Raw genomic sequence first — 15,639 nt, forward strand, 5'->3', positions numbered from 1 at the left:
ATTAAAGCGATGACAAGTTTTTACTGGCGCACTAAACTTTCCTTATTATATTTATGTTTTTTTAATTCATTTCTTTGGAGAAACTTTTGAAATTCTACGCATAACAACAAATAAAGCCATATACTTTTTAATTTGTAGTTTTCTTAAGAAAGGTAAATGATTATTCCTAGCCATCTCGCACTATCGGAGAATATTTTGAGCCGTCCATTGAAGTTTTAAATACCAAATTAGAGATACGACGGTGATCAAATTGATAGGTGAATTTTCATCTATTTCATATCCTTTAAAGTAATCTCACCCCGCTGCAATACACTTATGCCAACGAATTTCCCCGTCATCATAGCACGGAAAAATCTTCCGTCGTGATGGCCATCAGAGCCTTCTTCGATTCAGCTTTTATTTCCCTAATTGAGTCAAAATGGTGTCCTTAGAGTGGTCATGTGAATTTGCTAAGTAGCCAGAAGTCACACGAAGGTAAATAAGGCGAATGCGGTAGTTGCGGTACGATCTTAGTTGAAAATGTGGGAAATGATCGCGAATAACCAATGCAGTAACCAATGCAGTAACCAATACAGTAACCAATGCAGTAACCAATGCAGTATGAGTATCGCACTTCTTTGTTCAGTAAATTCAGACATTGTAAAAAGCGAAGAAGAAAACGACGCGTTTCTCAAATACCGATGAATATTTTGACATGAAATTTAGTATAGATGTCACTAACAACTAAAAATTTGCCGATTCGAAAAACGCGCGAAGTAAGAATCAAAAATTCATCCTTTAATTTGATCACAGTAGTATATTTTCGTTAGTAGTCAGGTAACTTGAGTTGAAAAAATCGAAATTTTTTTCTTGCTTAATTTGAAAGTACAATGTCTTGAGAATATACTGTGAAAATTTCAGACAGAAATTCGAAATACTTCGGAAGTTATAACTAGTCTCCTAGAGTGCCTCGGAGTCCAACTTTTAAGATCGACCGAACTTTAAACGCGTTTTTCTCAAAACATTGTTTTTCTGGTCAGCCCGGGACCTAACTTTTTTCTACGAAACCAATTGCTTTCAAATTTTAACAGGCTGTTCTACACACTTATGGTTCTCCTTGGTACTAACGAGAATTTTTTTCACCCCTAACTTTTTATTTTACAACCCTTTCTTTGCTAAAATAAAAGGAATTTTTTTCAAAGATCGCCATTTTGTTATTTACTTTTGAACTTCAGTAGTTTCGACGAGAATGACATGTATATAAATTAAGAATAATCAAGCATATTTGATTTCAGATAACATCAAGTGCCAAAATCAGCCGGGCCACTCACGTGCATTCTTTTTGAGGTTCGAACTTCGTGTGACAATAATAATATTAAGAAAGTATTAAATTTTTTCAAATAATTTTTTTTTATATTTTCAATGTTTAAATAAAAACACTCTAAATATTCAAGATAATTCATTTTTATTTTCCTATAAAAACTACCCTCCAAAGAAGTGATGGAAATAGGCATATGTTACCAGACTACTACCTTAAACACACATAGCTTAAGGTGATAATCATACCTTAACATTAATAAATTTTCAAAAAAAAAATATATTTAGACTCGGTGACCTTTAGAAAAAAAGTTGTTTCCACGTTGGCAAGATAACTCCTAACCTAATCATCTGAAGTGAAAAAATACGTGTTTGAGTTAAAACCTTAACTTAGAACTTAGACGCAGGAAAAAATTGAGTTTTTGGCAGACATTTTTACAAAAATATGAAAGTTTCACTGACAATTTCACGACATTTATTTTCATATAGTTGTAAGCGAAAAAAATCCTGTGTGAATATTCATGTAGATCGGTTGAGTAGTTTCGAGAAATCTTGCCAACCGACTTCAAAGCCCATTTGAAGACAGCGCGCTTAGCCTAGCTAGCCTTGAGCGCACAAGTTCTAAAGTTCTAAAGTCCGAAGCTTGAGGAAGATATTCTGGAGCTGTTGTAGATTTTAATAAGATTATAAAAAAGAACTCGATTTCTTGAAACCGGCATACCCATGTTATCACTTAAGGGTGTATTCTAATCTAGAGGCCGGATCTTCGAATTTTTTGGCAATTGATAAACAAAAGCGTATTTTTATATTCCAATTTTTTATCATTTGTTTATTTATATTTGTCAAAACTATTTAATTTCATTCCAAAAAAAATTGTTTTATTGAGTTATGCGTCCTTAAGGTTGAGGAGGGAAAAAAGACCGCATCTTCGTCGCCATAACTACTACTCTTGCGGTAATCTGAAAAATAAAACAATAACACTTATATTATCAATAAGCACTAAAATCGCTATCTCAAAAAGCTGCTAAACTGAAAAAAAATTATTTATTAAAAGGTGACTATACAGAAATAAAGCGTGATTTTTTCACTAGTTATTTGACTTTATCGAATTTTTGAAAAGCAAATTAAAATTTCAGTTTTTAATTTTTGTTTCTTTATATGTTGGCAAATATAAACTATTCATGCCATATTTCAAATAAATCGGCTGATTAGAGATTGAGATATTGTGGCAACTGCAACGAAAAAGCAGTTTCGAGAAAGACGCATTTAAGGTTTAATCTAAAATAGCATTAACTTTGGAAATAAGTTGAATTTTGAAAAGTCGAATTTCGAAAAAAATTTCAAATATTTAAAATTTTTAGATTACGTACACTGCGCGTCATCAGGTTAGCACACCGCTGGTTTTACTAGTTTTGGTTAATTTAATTTAAAACTAAAGAAGCTAAAGCTCTAATTCTTTTAGTGGTTATAAACAAATAAATTTTCTACTGAATAAAACAAAAATCAATAATTTTCTATTTATCATTTTTTTTTAATTTATTTTTAAAATCAGCCAAAAAATTAACAATTTAATTTGGGTCATCAGGTTAGCACACATCACTTTTTTTTATTTTTTTTAACCTTTTCAGATGAGAACTTATTTCTAAACTTATATATTTAAATAATTTACATATTTTTTAATAGTTTTAATAATGAGTCGATCCTCCCTTGTTGAGAATGATTTCGAAGATGCGGTTTGGAAGCGATTCGTATAACTTCCCAATATAGTTCAAAGAAATAGCTGACCATGCACTTTTAATGCCTTCAATTAATTCCTCTTTGGTGGAATATTGACTACCGGACTCGTAAACTTTGCGAGCCAGCCACCCCCACACGTTTTCGATTATATTTATGTCCGGTAAGTAAGGCGGCCACTGTAATAAATCGACATTTTGTGCTTTAATCCAAGACTTAATCATCCGGGCAGTGTGGATCGGAGCATTGTCATGTTGGAAGCGCCATGGTACATTTCCAAACAAACTTTTAAAATGGGGAAAAGCCGTTTCGAGTACGTTTTTATATGTATTTGCATTCATATTCGTGTTTAAAAATTGCAGGTCGCACGTATCATAGAAGGAGATGGCTCCCCACACCATTACTCCGCCCACACGACTATGAAGTCGATCCAAATGATGTTCCTCCTTCCGAAGATCATGGAAGTAATAATTGTATCCATCGGGTCCTTCTAAATTAAATTTCTTTTCATCTGAAAAGACAACATAGTGCCAATCAGACTTCCAGGCCATGTGTTCTCGTGAGAAATTTAGTCGTAATTCCTTTCGTGCATCGTTAAGTGGTGGTTTTTTCTGTAGTTTCAGTCTCTTCAAGTGTGAAGCATTCCTTATAACTCTTTGAATAGTAGATAAACTTGCTTTTACGCCAACATTTGTCCTGATCTTTGCGGTCGACTCGTGAGAGGTGGATGCTTCTCTCAAATCGCTCTCTTATCAATATCGGAAAGCACTTTATTATTACCTTTATTATTTCGACCATATCCCGACTTATTACGTAAGAAATTGTATATAACTTTTCGACTCCTGCCGGTTTTTTTCGATATTTCAGTTATTGAAAGCTTTAACTCTTCAAAGGCTTCGATTTTTGCTTTCTCTTCAACCGAAAACGCTTTTCTTTTACCCATATTAATGAAAATAGAGCACGTGAGCAGTACAAAAAATTTGGTGTCAATAAGTATTCAACTTCCGAAGATAAATGAAAGACAAATTGCATGTGCTAACCTGATGATGCAAAAATTGCGTCATTTTCCGATTAAAAATAGAAGAAAATAACAAAAATCAAATAACGGGACATTATTCTCGCATGTTCTCTTTGCCAGTGATAGTGCATACACAGATGAAAGAAATAGAAAACAATAAAGTAGCAGTTAGTTAACAACAACAAAAACAGAAGCAATCATATTCGGTTGATGAAGATGTGCTAACCTGATGACGCAAAGTGTATAGAATAACTCCTTAATCCACTTACTACTCAAACATCTACTTAAGGGGTTAGGGGTAGTCAGAGGCACGAAAAAATGAGAATTTTCAGTATTCTTTTTTGTTATGAAATCATGTTATTAGACAAAAGGAGTGTGTTGACTTGAAGTCACGAAAATTACAAAAAAAAATGTAATTTCCAAAGTTATAGTTGCTTGTGTTGACCCTGTTCCAAAACAAGGTACTTGCGGTGACAACCATAAGTCCTTGGAGATTCATCTAAAATCAATCGGACAATAAAATTAGTTTTATAAATAGATAAACTCGGACCTGATCGAAGCAATTTTTTTTTCAAAAATTAACAAAATGGCGGCCTCAGGAAATTTTTGTCTAAATTTTTGGGAAAAATTCAAGAAAAAAAAATCCTTCAATCAGGCCCGAGTTTATTATGTATTCTAAAAGCTGTATAAATTTCATTAAAATCTACTAAGCGGTTTTCGAGTTACAGTTCAAAAAAAACATAGTTTTGAGAAAAACGCGTTTAAAATTTTACACTAGCGCTTTGAAGTGCCCGAGCTCTCTTTGTTATTTCTCGAATAAGTCAAAAACTAATTTTCGGATCAACGTGAAATTTTCAGAAAATATTTTTAAGATATTACACTTAACAGAAATGTAAAAAAAAAATAAAAAACACGTTTTTTAGCAATGTTTTTTTAAACACACAATTTACTTCATGAAAAAAATGAAAAATTTCATTAACAAAATTAGATGTATTATACTTTAAGCATCAGCCATTACTTTTGAAAAATTTTTGAGTGGCGATATTCAGTAAGACTTCCAAAAGTAGATATCCGGCTCTGTGGAGGATTTTTGTGTCTTAAAATAAAATTCCAAAAACCAAAAACAGTTTTATAACACTACATAAATGCAGATAATTATTGTTTGGAATAGACAAAATTTTGATCTTTGACAAAAAGGCGATTTCCTAAGAAGAAAAGTATTTTTTTGTGAAAAAACTTACACTTCAGAGTGACTTAAAAATCAAAAATACTATCAAATGTCGTTTTTCACCGTTACCGGACAAATATATCGGAAATGATCATGTTAAAATTTCATAAATTCATAAATCAGTTCAACCGTTTCGGATAAATCTACCATCACCGACTCTGAGAATGTGCTTTCGAGGTCGTATTATTCTCATCTCGTAAATGCCTACGCATTTCTTAAATAAGTTAGAAAATATCCATTATTCTTTTGACTGCTTTCAAGCTAAGCTGCTGGCGTATGCCGATGATATTGATATCATCAAACTCTATAAGTCACTCATAATTCCCGTCCTGCTATATGGTGCAGAGGCTTGGGCGATGTCAACAACTGATGAGTCGACGTTGCGAGTTTTCGAGAGAAAAGTTCTGCGAAAGATTTATGGTCCTTTGCGCGTTAGCCACGGCGAATACCGCATTCGATGGAACGATGAGCTGTACGAGATATACGACGACATCGACATAGTTCAGCGAATTAAAAGACAGCGGCTACGCTGGCTAGGTCATGTTGTCCGGATGGACGAAAACACTCTAGCTCTGAAAGTATTCGACGCAGTACCCGCCGGGGGAAGCAGAGGAAGGGGAAAACCTCCACTCCGTTGGAAGGACCAAGTGGAGAAGGACCTGGCTTCGCTTGGAATATCCAATTGGCGCCACGTAGCGAAAAGAAGAAACGACTGGCGCGCTGTTGTTAACTCGGCTATAATCGCTTAAGCGGTTTCTACGCCAATTAAGAAGAAGAAGAAGCTTTCAAGCTAAATTGAGTGCTCACTCTTTTTTGTCTCAAGCTGACATCTTCATGACTTCGTCTTACAAAGTGTGTTCTAAAGTAAACAGGACGTATTGAATCTAGGGCCCCCTGGTGGCGCCATCTATATGGCGATGCGTTAGAATCTGCTATCTTTATCGATCCAGTAAAAATTTCATGACATTTCATTGATTGGAAATGAAGTTATTGTATTTTAAGAGTCAATATGTTTGTGTTATCGGTGTGAAAATGAGCTTCGAACAAAGAGCCAACATTAAATTTTGTTTTCAAATTGGTAAAACTTTTACCGAAACGAAATTGATTATCCCGTAGCAGAGTACGTGAGTGATTTCAACGTTTTCAAAGTGGTCGCAAGGACTTAAATGACGATCAATGTGTGAGCCAATCAAAATCCATGATCACTGGAAATTCCATCGAAACTGTGCGTGAATTCATCAAAAATCAGCCGAAATCATCATTGAAATTCATTGAAATGGAATTGAACATCCCAAAAACATCAATTTATTGCATTTTGACTCAATATTTGGGCTTACGAAAGTTGTGTGCACGGTTTGTTCCGAGCAAATTGATTGACGACCAAAAATTGCTCAGAATCCAACAATCGAAGGACGATTATTTGACCAAAAATCACATTTTAACCATTAACCACTCTCTGTATTCACCTGATATGGCACCGTGTAACTTCTTCCTTTTCGGAAAAATACATTTGCCCATGAAAGGAAAGCGTTATGCAGACGTAGAGGCCATTCAAAAGGTTTGCACCGGCATACTGGCGGCCATACCGGCCAACGAGCTCGTTTGACATGCTTTTGGACCGTGCAAAAAGTTGTATTAAAGCAGAAGGAGACTATTTGGAATAAAATAAATTGATTTTGTCGAAAAAACCATTTGTTTTGTTTTTTTTTTAAAGTCCTGCTAACTTTGGAGCGCACTTTGTATAGATTAGCAAACTTTCGCGATGTTAACCGGAAGTACGGATTTTTTAAAATAGGAACTTCGTTTGCAAAGTTGTGTTCAGAATAATATAGTCTTCCTTTGGCTACGATTATAGATATCCTTACATTCCTAAGTTCAAATTCAACTGACGCCGCTTATCGTTTGAAATTATTTTAAGAAAAAAAAAATTAAGTGTAACTCTAAGTATTTCTGTAAAGATTTCTCTAATATACTCATATACTCGTAAAATAGTTGAAATATATACTTATCATTGCTACGAACGATCTGACAGTATAATTCACGTCCTCGTAAGTCCTAATTGCTAACATATGAAATGACGTGGCGTGTTCTGATCAGTACAATTAGTGAAATGGGAGCGATTAGTCAAACCAGCACACTAGGCAATGAGAAAAACAGGAGCTGATAAGTCAAAGTATGATAAAGTTGAGGTAGAGTTCAGGAATTTTCTTAGTTATTATTATGATAGCTTTAGCAGCCGTTAAATATAATTTAGGAAATTTCAAAAAATTCTCGTCCTTTCTTAACAATCTCCACTGTCTGCCCAGTCGAATCTGCTTTAGGTCTGAAACAGTTTTTTGTTTATTTGCCAGCACTGTGATCCGATTCTGTAGCTCGATTCGAAAATTTATTCTATTCGAAATTCGACTTGATCTTATAATTATGTGAAACCCTGTATACTTGTGCCTTTTGTCATTCTGAGCCAGAATAAATTCTCACATTTTTCGTTTTTGCTTTCCACAACTCAAAATCTGACGAATATTTTATTCGAACAATTGCCAATATTCTCTGCCATTCCGTCCTCATGACTCCATTGGAGACATAAATTTACAAAAAAACTCGTTTTTTTTGGTGGCATTTATTTTTTTGCACTGAAAAAATTGCGCGAAAAGCCTGTCGAGTCAGAATAAAGGAGTGAGATTAACAGCTGAAGGTCAAATTCCACACGAACATAGAAAAGAGTTATACTAATCTAGAAAAGTTTCAGTAAACGACACTCTCTATGTGCTGCTTAACGATTACGCATTTTAGCGCTTCAAAATTACCTTATAGACAATGCTAAGAGTTGGCAAACAATTTAAAATTCCCGCTTCTCTCACACGCTTTCAACATGCCCATTGGCAGCACATTTCACGTCTCAAAGCAAACCAATTCAGCGAGAGTCTTTCAATCAGTTTCCCCTATAACGAAACTTCACATCACTGCAACACTGAATGCACTGTATGGAGTCAAACGAAACTGCCTAAGAAATGTTCAAACAAGCTAGCAATTAAGGAGCGTTTAAAAAGTGCAAAGGAAAACGTACAAGATAACACAAAAAATGCCTAAAAGCGAGTAAACGCTGAACAAAGACATGGAAATAGCTGCATGTGCTCACCACAAAGCACAGTTTGATGTCAAGATGGCTACAAAAGCGAGCACACAAAAATGTTGGGCAACGAAACATGCGAAATAGCGAAGGAGAAAGACATGTGTGATGAGCACATATGAGTACTTTGAAGAAGATGGCTGAAGAATGTGCGAGAAAATCAACAGATGGGAGCATGCATGCACATATTTTTATGCATGTGACAGCGGGCTTGTGATTTCCCAAGTTGATTTATTTTTGTGAAGAGAGCTCTAAAGCTTCATTTTTTATAGAAAAAAGTTTAAAACAAAAAAAAAATTATGAATAAAGAAGCTGATTATTTTCATTTCAAAACGTGTTTCTTTTGCCATAAACGTATTTTATTTCGTAATTTTATCGTTTTTATCTCCAAAGAAAATAAATTTTTAACTTTCAGAAAGCAATCTTCCATTACAAAATTTTCTGCTCTACACAAATTGTTTACAAGTTTTTTCACATTAAGCCATTCATTTCAAACTTATACGCAGGTAAAATTATGCATCATATGTACATGTTCCAACAGTACACCACGTCGTATGAGCAACAAAGTATGTATGGGGCAATTGTGTGAATGCTCAGGTCATTTGATATATCTAAAAGTGTATAACTTTTAGAAGAAGATTTTTATGGAAAAATTATCGTTAATTTTTTGTTACGCGGAGATTTTTTTTATTGGAATATCAAATTTTCAAAGCTTTCGATTTACATGCTTAATACAAAATAACAAAAAATTCCATACTATTTATATGAGAAGAGACTTATGATTGTTATTATGAGCAGCGAATTATGATTTGGCCACAGGTTAAATTAAAAAATAAAGAATTTATTTAAAAAGATAATTATTTTTAGGCCAAAAATTGAAACTTCAGCGGAAATTAATACATTTATTAGAGCGGATCGTTTTACAGGGAGCCAAAAAAAAAGTAAAAATCACATTGGATATGCGGGAAATATTCTGTGGCTCATTCTAAAACATTTTTCCTAAGATACTTCTGGTCTAAAACCGATTGCGAGCCAGCGATTTTAAAGGCAAAGTTTTTACAATTTTTTCGTCAGTTTTTGAGGCAAAATTTGTTAGAAATTTTTAAAATTTGTTCGGCTGTTTTTAAGATATCCGACTGAAACTTAATAAGTAGGTTCATTTTAATATTATAATGATCATAGCACATATCTGCTCTACAAGCGGTTATTCAGATTTTTTAAACTTCGCCTTAAAAATCGGCTCAAGACCAGTTTTAGACCCAAAGTCTCTTACGCAAAGTTATTCAGAATGAGACGTAGAAAAAAGTCTCCAGAAACCAACAAATAATAGAGAAATATTTAACAAAAATTTTATAACTTAAAATAACATTTGATCAAATTTGAACCGGACTGACAAAAAAACTAAATTTTCACAATTTTTAGTAGGAATATTTAATAGAAAATTTAACGCATACGCGATCTAATAGAAAAAATCGAATCTCTAGTAAATACATATATACTATATCTATGTATGTACATACATATATGGGCTTACAAAGGATTACGAGTATATTTATACTTAAGGATTATTTCTTAAGTTAGTGGGTGTATGTATGAATAATATAGGCGCAATCAATACTCACTCGTATAATGTGTTTGCATATACATATACACAAAATTTCATATTTATAATATATGTGTATGTTAGATTTCCAGCAATCAGTTCAGCACAGTTCAATTGTTAAATGATCCATGGACTAAAGCAGTTAAGGGTTAAAGGGAACAACACCTTCTATGGGAAGTCAGAGTGCGCATACACACATATATATGTATATATACACACATATATATATATGATCATTTTTATTGTATATATATATAGATATATGCACATATACATGTGTATTTGTGTTGACTCTCCTCTTTTACTTTCGCAAATATTTGCTTGCAACCTGAATCGTGTCATTCATTCCCCACCACCAGAAAGGCATCACCAACAGGCCAAAAAGCAAAAGGAAAATACCGAATATACATGTGTGTGCCTCCATTTCGATTGCCAGGAAGTGCAGCAAACCGACTTTGCCTGGTGTTGGCAAGACAGCTGTCGCAGAGCAGCAGGCGCTTGAGCTGCAGCGCGTACTCGTCTCTATTTATTTATTTCCTTTTACTTTTGTTCGATTGACTGTGGTTTATCAATATGTTAGTCAGTTTATTTCCATGTGGCTTTAATTGCTGCGACTTTCTTATGATAAATTTTAACTGCCTCAAATTTAAAATACTCGCAACAGAGCAGAGTAGAAGTGACATAATCCGTATAATTTTAATGAGGAAGTAACGAAAATATTTTTCAATAGTTTTTACTTTGAACTTTACTCGTATCATTTTATAAAAAAAATTTTAACAACAAAGCCGAGATTTTAAGCAAAGTTTAATTTCTTGCATAAAAAAGAATACGTATTCGCTCTTAAACCCGCACATTTTGAGATTTTTTACTAAAGACACCACCTCCTAAATCATAGCAAGCCGTTAGGAATTTAAAAAGAGTTATTGATTTACTAGAGGTTAAATTATTGAAATATTGATACACTAACAGTGCTTAGGTAAAGCTAGTTCACTCTCATGAGGAAGTGAGCGCGACAGTAGATTCAAGCTAAGAGTTCAAGCTTCTAGTTTATGAAAATCTAATAAGTAGTCTCTCTATTAACCGACCATAAGAATATGTCATCAGCTAAAATGCAAAATATCGTAACTGCACTTTTCATAAGTTTACAGGCTTAGAATAAACAATATAACAGAAACCACACATATTTAAAAAAATTGAGTTTTGATTATAAAATAGTTATACTATGTATTGGTTATCTATTGGTTATCATACACTCGTATTGAAACAAAATTTGAGTTTTGGTTATAAAATGGTTATATTATGTATTGGTTACCATACTCCCATATTATACTATAAATTGGTAATATGTATATTGGTTCTTTGAGTTTCGGCTATAAATTAGTTATATAATGGTTACCATACATATATATTGAAACAAAATTTAAGTTTTGGTTACAAATTGGTTATTGAGTTTCGGTTAAACAATAATTATATATTGATTACCATACACCTATATTGAAACAAAAATTGAGTTTTGGTTATAATATGGTTATACTATGTATTGGTTATCTGTTGGTTATCTTACACTGATACTGGCAAAATTTGAGTTTTGGTTATAAAATGGTTATATATAGGTTATTTGAGTTTCGGTTATCAAATGGTTATATATTGGTTACCATACACCTATATTGAAACAAAAATTGAGTTTCGGTTATAAATTGGTTTACTATGTATTAGTTATCTATTGGTTACCATACACCCATATTGAAACAAAAATTGAGTTTTGGTTAAGAAGTGGTTATATATAGGCTATTTGGCTTTCGGTTATCAAATGGTTATATATTGGTTATCATACTCTCTTATTGAAACAAAATTTGAGTTTTGGTTATAAATTGGTTATGCTATGTATTGGTTATACATTGGTTCTCATACACTCATATTGAACCAAAATTTGAGTTTTGGTTATAAAATGGTTATATATAGGTTATTTGAGTTTCGGTTATAAAATGGCTATATATTGGTAACCATACATCCATATTGAAATGAAGTTTTCGTTATAAAATTTTTATATATTGGTTACTATATCTGACAGCGATTTCCAACTATTTCCTTTTTGATGACATGTTGTTTTGCATTTTAGGAAACGAAATCTGTGTAATGTATGCAAGTGAATTGCCAAGTTATATTTAAATATATATAGATCGGTATATATCTGCTCTTAATTCAGTTAATAGTCTCGCTCTTAAGTAAAATTTATTTGAATTTTTCAATTTAATTGAACTCTAATATGCCCAATAACCTCAAACAAAGGTAAACTTAGACATTTCGATAACATAACAATTAATCTAATTTTTAGTCTTGTCTCTTAAATTTATACTGCCGGTTTTTACCGACTCTGGGAAAACTGAAAAAGTTCGCAGAAAATGAAATGAACAAAATTCACCTTTCAATTTGATCACAGTAGTATATTGAGATGACAGCTCAACAAATTCGATATTAAAATACAGTATCTTTAATCTTAACATATTATTATTCTTATTACAAAACACCTAATGAAGAAAATCATTACACATAAAGGACAACGTTATATTACCATTTTAGTCTCTTGAGTATCCTTTTGTCCGACTCTGCTATGGACCATTTGAAAATGATTTGCTAAAGTCTTGGCCACGTGACCACCGAAATTGCTGAAATTAGTGAACTTGAAAAAGTTGAAAGTATCAAATAAAACCAGTAAAAGACATCGGATGACTGGATAAATGAAACTGAGTGCCCTAGTTGACATTCTAAATTCTTCTCATGGTATTTTATTTTTTGTTCATAGTAGTATATTACAAAAGAACCGTACTAGACATATTGTTCATCGATAACTGGGTTTGCGAAAGCTCTGCGCAAGGTATTTCGAAGCTTTTCTTTGAAAGATTTCCGCGTCTTAGTTACAATCAATAGCAAAATGTTCTAATTGCGTATCGAAATGCTTCCGCCTACACTGTATTTACCCACTTTATGCTCAAGAACTGAACCAATCTATTCTCAGGAGTCAAAACAATACTCGCTGAGAAGAAATCGCCAAGACTCAGGTGTGCTCTGGAACAATACATCTTGTATACAACAAAAATACGAAAGCAATAAAAACAACTATAATCTAAATCCATCTTATTAGATTCAACTATTTTTTAAAACTGGCCCCCATAGGCTTTTATCTATTCGCAGAACTCAAAAGGTGACATTATTTTCTTTATATCTGGCTCGCATAGATCCATTTTACTGTTCCGAAGTCTTAAGCAAATGCTCGCTGAAAAGCGATCGCCGAGACAGAGATCTGTACTAGAGCAACAGCATGTTTACAACAAAAAATTTAACAAAAAAAAATTCAAAAATTGCTAAAATCCGTTTCCAACCAATTGGATCCAAACTTTTCTTCAGATTTGGCTCTCATAGACTGTATTTTGTATTAATTTCTCAGGCGAATGCATAGCGAAAATCGTCAAATCTGCTTGGTAAAATCCAATTCCATTTGATCGGATCCATAATTTTCTTGAAATCTGGCTCCCACTGACTGTTTTTTTCTCAATTCTCAAGCGCTGCTCGCGGAAAAGAAATCATCGAATCTGCTTTGGAGTAAAAGACTAAGCTTACAACAAAAAAGCACCAAAAAAATACAAACATCGTTATAATCCGTATAGCACTCTTCAGTAATAAAGAGAGATATGACTAAACAACTTTTTTTCAAAGTGTTTACAATTTAAATATTGTAAGCCAAATAATAATATCCGTTATTAAGGTCATAAGGAATAGCAGTTCACCGCCTAATCGACTAAGCTGCCTTGACCTTGCTTGATTGATTTTCAACGACAACCTCGTCAATAATAACCCCTTCAAATAAACAAAGGTCGTGCGGCTTTGTTATATATTAAGAAAATATTGACATTAGGATATTTTCTTGTATGCATATTAGGGTGTGCGTTATTTTCCAAGTTGAAGTTTTTGCTGACAACTGAAACAAGCTCCTTATTTTCAATTTAAATCATGTCTAAATATATATAATTTTTTTAATATTGAAATAGAAAATATTGATGTAAGGATATTTTCTTGTAGGTATGTGTAGTACTTTGCAAGTTGAGATTTTTCCAGCTATATATAGGAAAAATCTCAACTTGGAAAATAGCGGACAATCCTTCAAGTGGAGATTTTCCTAATGACGAAGGTTCCTCTTTTGTACCCAAAAAAGAAACACATCTTAAAAACATTCTTTATTTTCAATTTAAACCATATCTAAATCACTTTTCTTTTCTCATTTAATTTATTTAAATTTTTTTTGATCTCTTCAAATGAAGTTTTCAACTTCAAAGCAAATAAATCGGCAACTTTTCAGAAGTGCTTTTCGAATATGAAATTTTCCGCCCTTCAAAACATGTTTGCCTATATCTTTGCTGAAAAAAATCAAAAAAGGATCAAATTTACTGCATACCTTTAGTACACCATAACGTATGAGTTATGCATTCTGCATATACTGCATTCATAGAGTACACCATGTCGTATGAGTAACCCGTATTGTATGAGGCACTTGAGTGCTCTCCTATGGTACACCATGTCGGATGAGTTATGCATGAAATGTACGGCATTCATATAACATGGTACTCCATGTCGTATGAGCAACCTGTATAATGCTCAACTCATTTGATATATTTTTAACTGCGTATAACTTCTAAAGGAAGGTTTTTATGAAAAAATTTATGAAGAGCTTTTTTGTAGAGCGGATAATTTTCTATTAGAATATCGCCTTTACAAGGTTGTAGGTTTAACTGCTTAATGCGAAATATCAAAAATATCATGTTAAAAAAAATAGGCAAAGAAACATGACTGAGACACGTTTCGAATTGGAAATAAAGAGCTTTTTAGTGTTAGGTGATTTTTCAGCTGAAAACCTCAAACTTCAATGAGTATTTGCAGAAAAAAATTAACTGGGAAAACAACGGACACCCTAATGTATCAACAAAACTGAAGTACATATTTCAATAGATATGTATAATTATATTACGTTTAGCATATATTATTAATATGCATATGTATATGTTCATATACTTAATGTATGTATGTTTGCACAATGAAATTAATCTAATTTTACATTCACATATATGTATGTACTTATATATGATATCACAACTGCTTGGCAACTCTACACATGCTATTCATTGCCATATATGTGTACGTCGAAGGCTGCCAAGCATTTCTATTGTTTATGAGAACTAAAAAATAAAAAACAAAATACAAAAATAATTGAAATAAAACGAAATAACGGCACTTGAAGTAAGCGGCTGCCACTTAGGAATTCAAATAAGCGCGTGATTTCCGCCATGAATATTTGATTGGAATTTGCGGTTGCTGTGGTGACGCGGCAGAAAATATGCGCAAATTATTTCGATTAAGAACATTAAGCGCGAAGAAAGCCAAATTGCTTTGAAGTAAAAAAAAAAAATGAAAAGAAAAGTAATTTGAAATTTTGAGTATTCAGCAATGAAATTTTCGCACCAATCAGGCAGCACAATTGCTTGGAAGAAAATTTGCGGTTATTTTTGAGAGATTTTTAAATTTTTCTGCATAAGAGTTAAGCAAGTAGACACAAGAAATTACACAAAAATTTATAAAAGTCG

This window comes from Bactrocera tryoni, chromosome 3, assembly GCF_016617805.1.
Source record: "Bactrocera tryoni isolate S06 chromosome 3, CSIRO_BtryS06_freeze2, whole genome shotgun sequence".
NCBI classification, from domain to species: Eukaryota; Metazoa; Arthropoda; class Insecta; order Diptera; family Tephritidae; genus Bactrocera; species Bactrocera tryoni.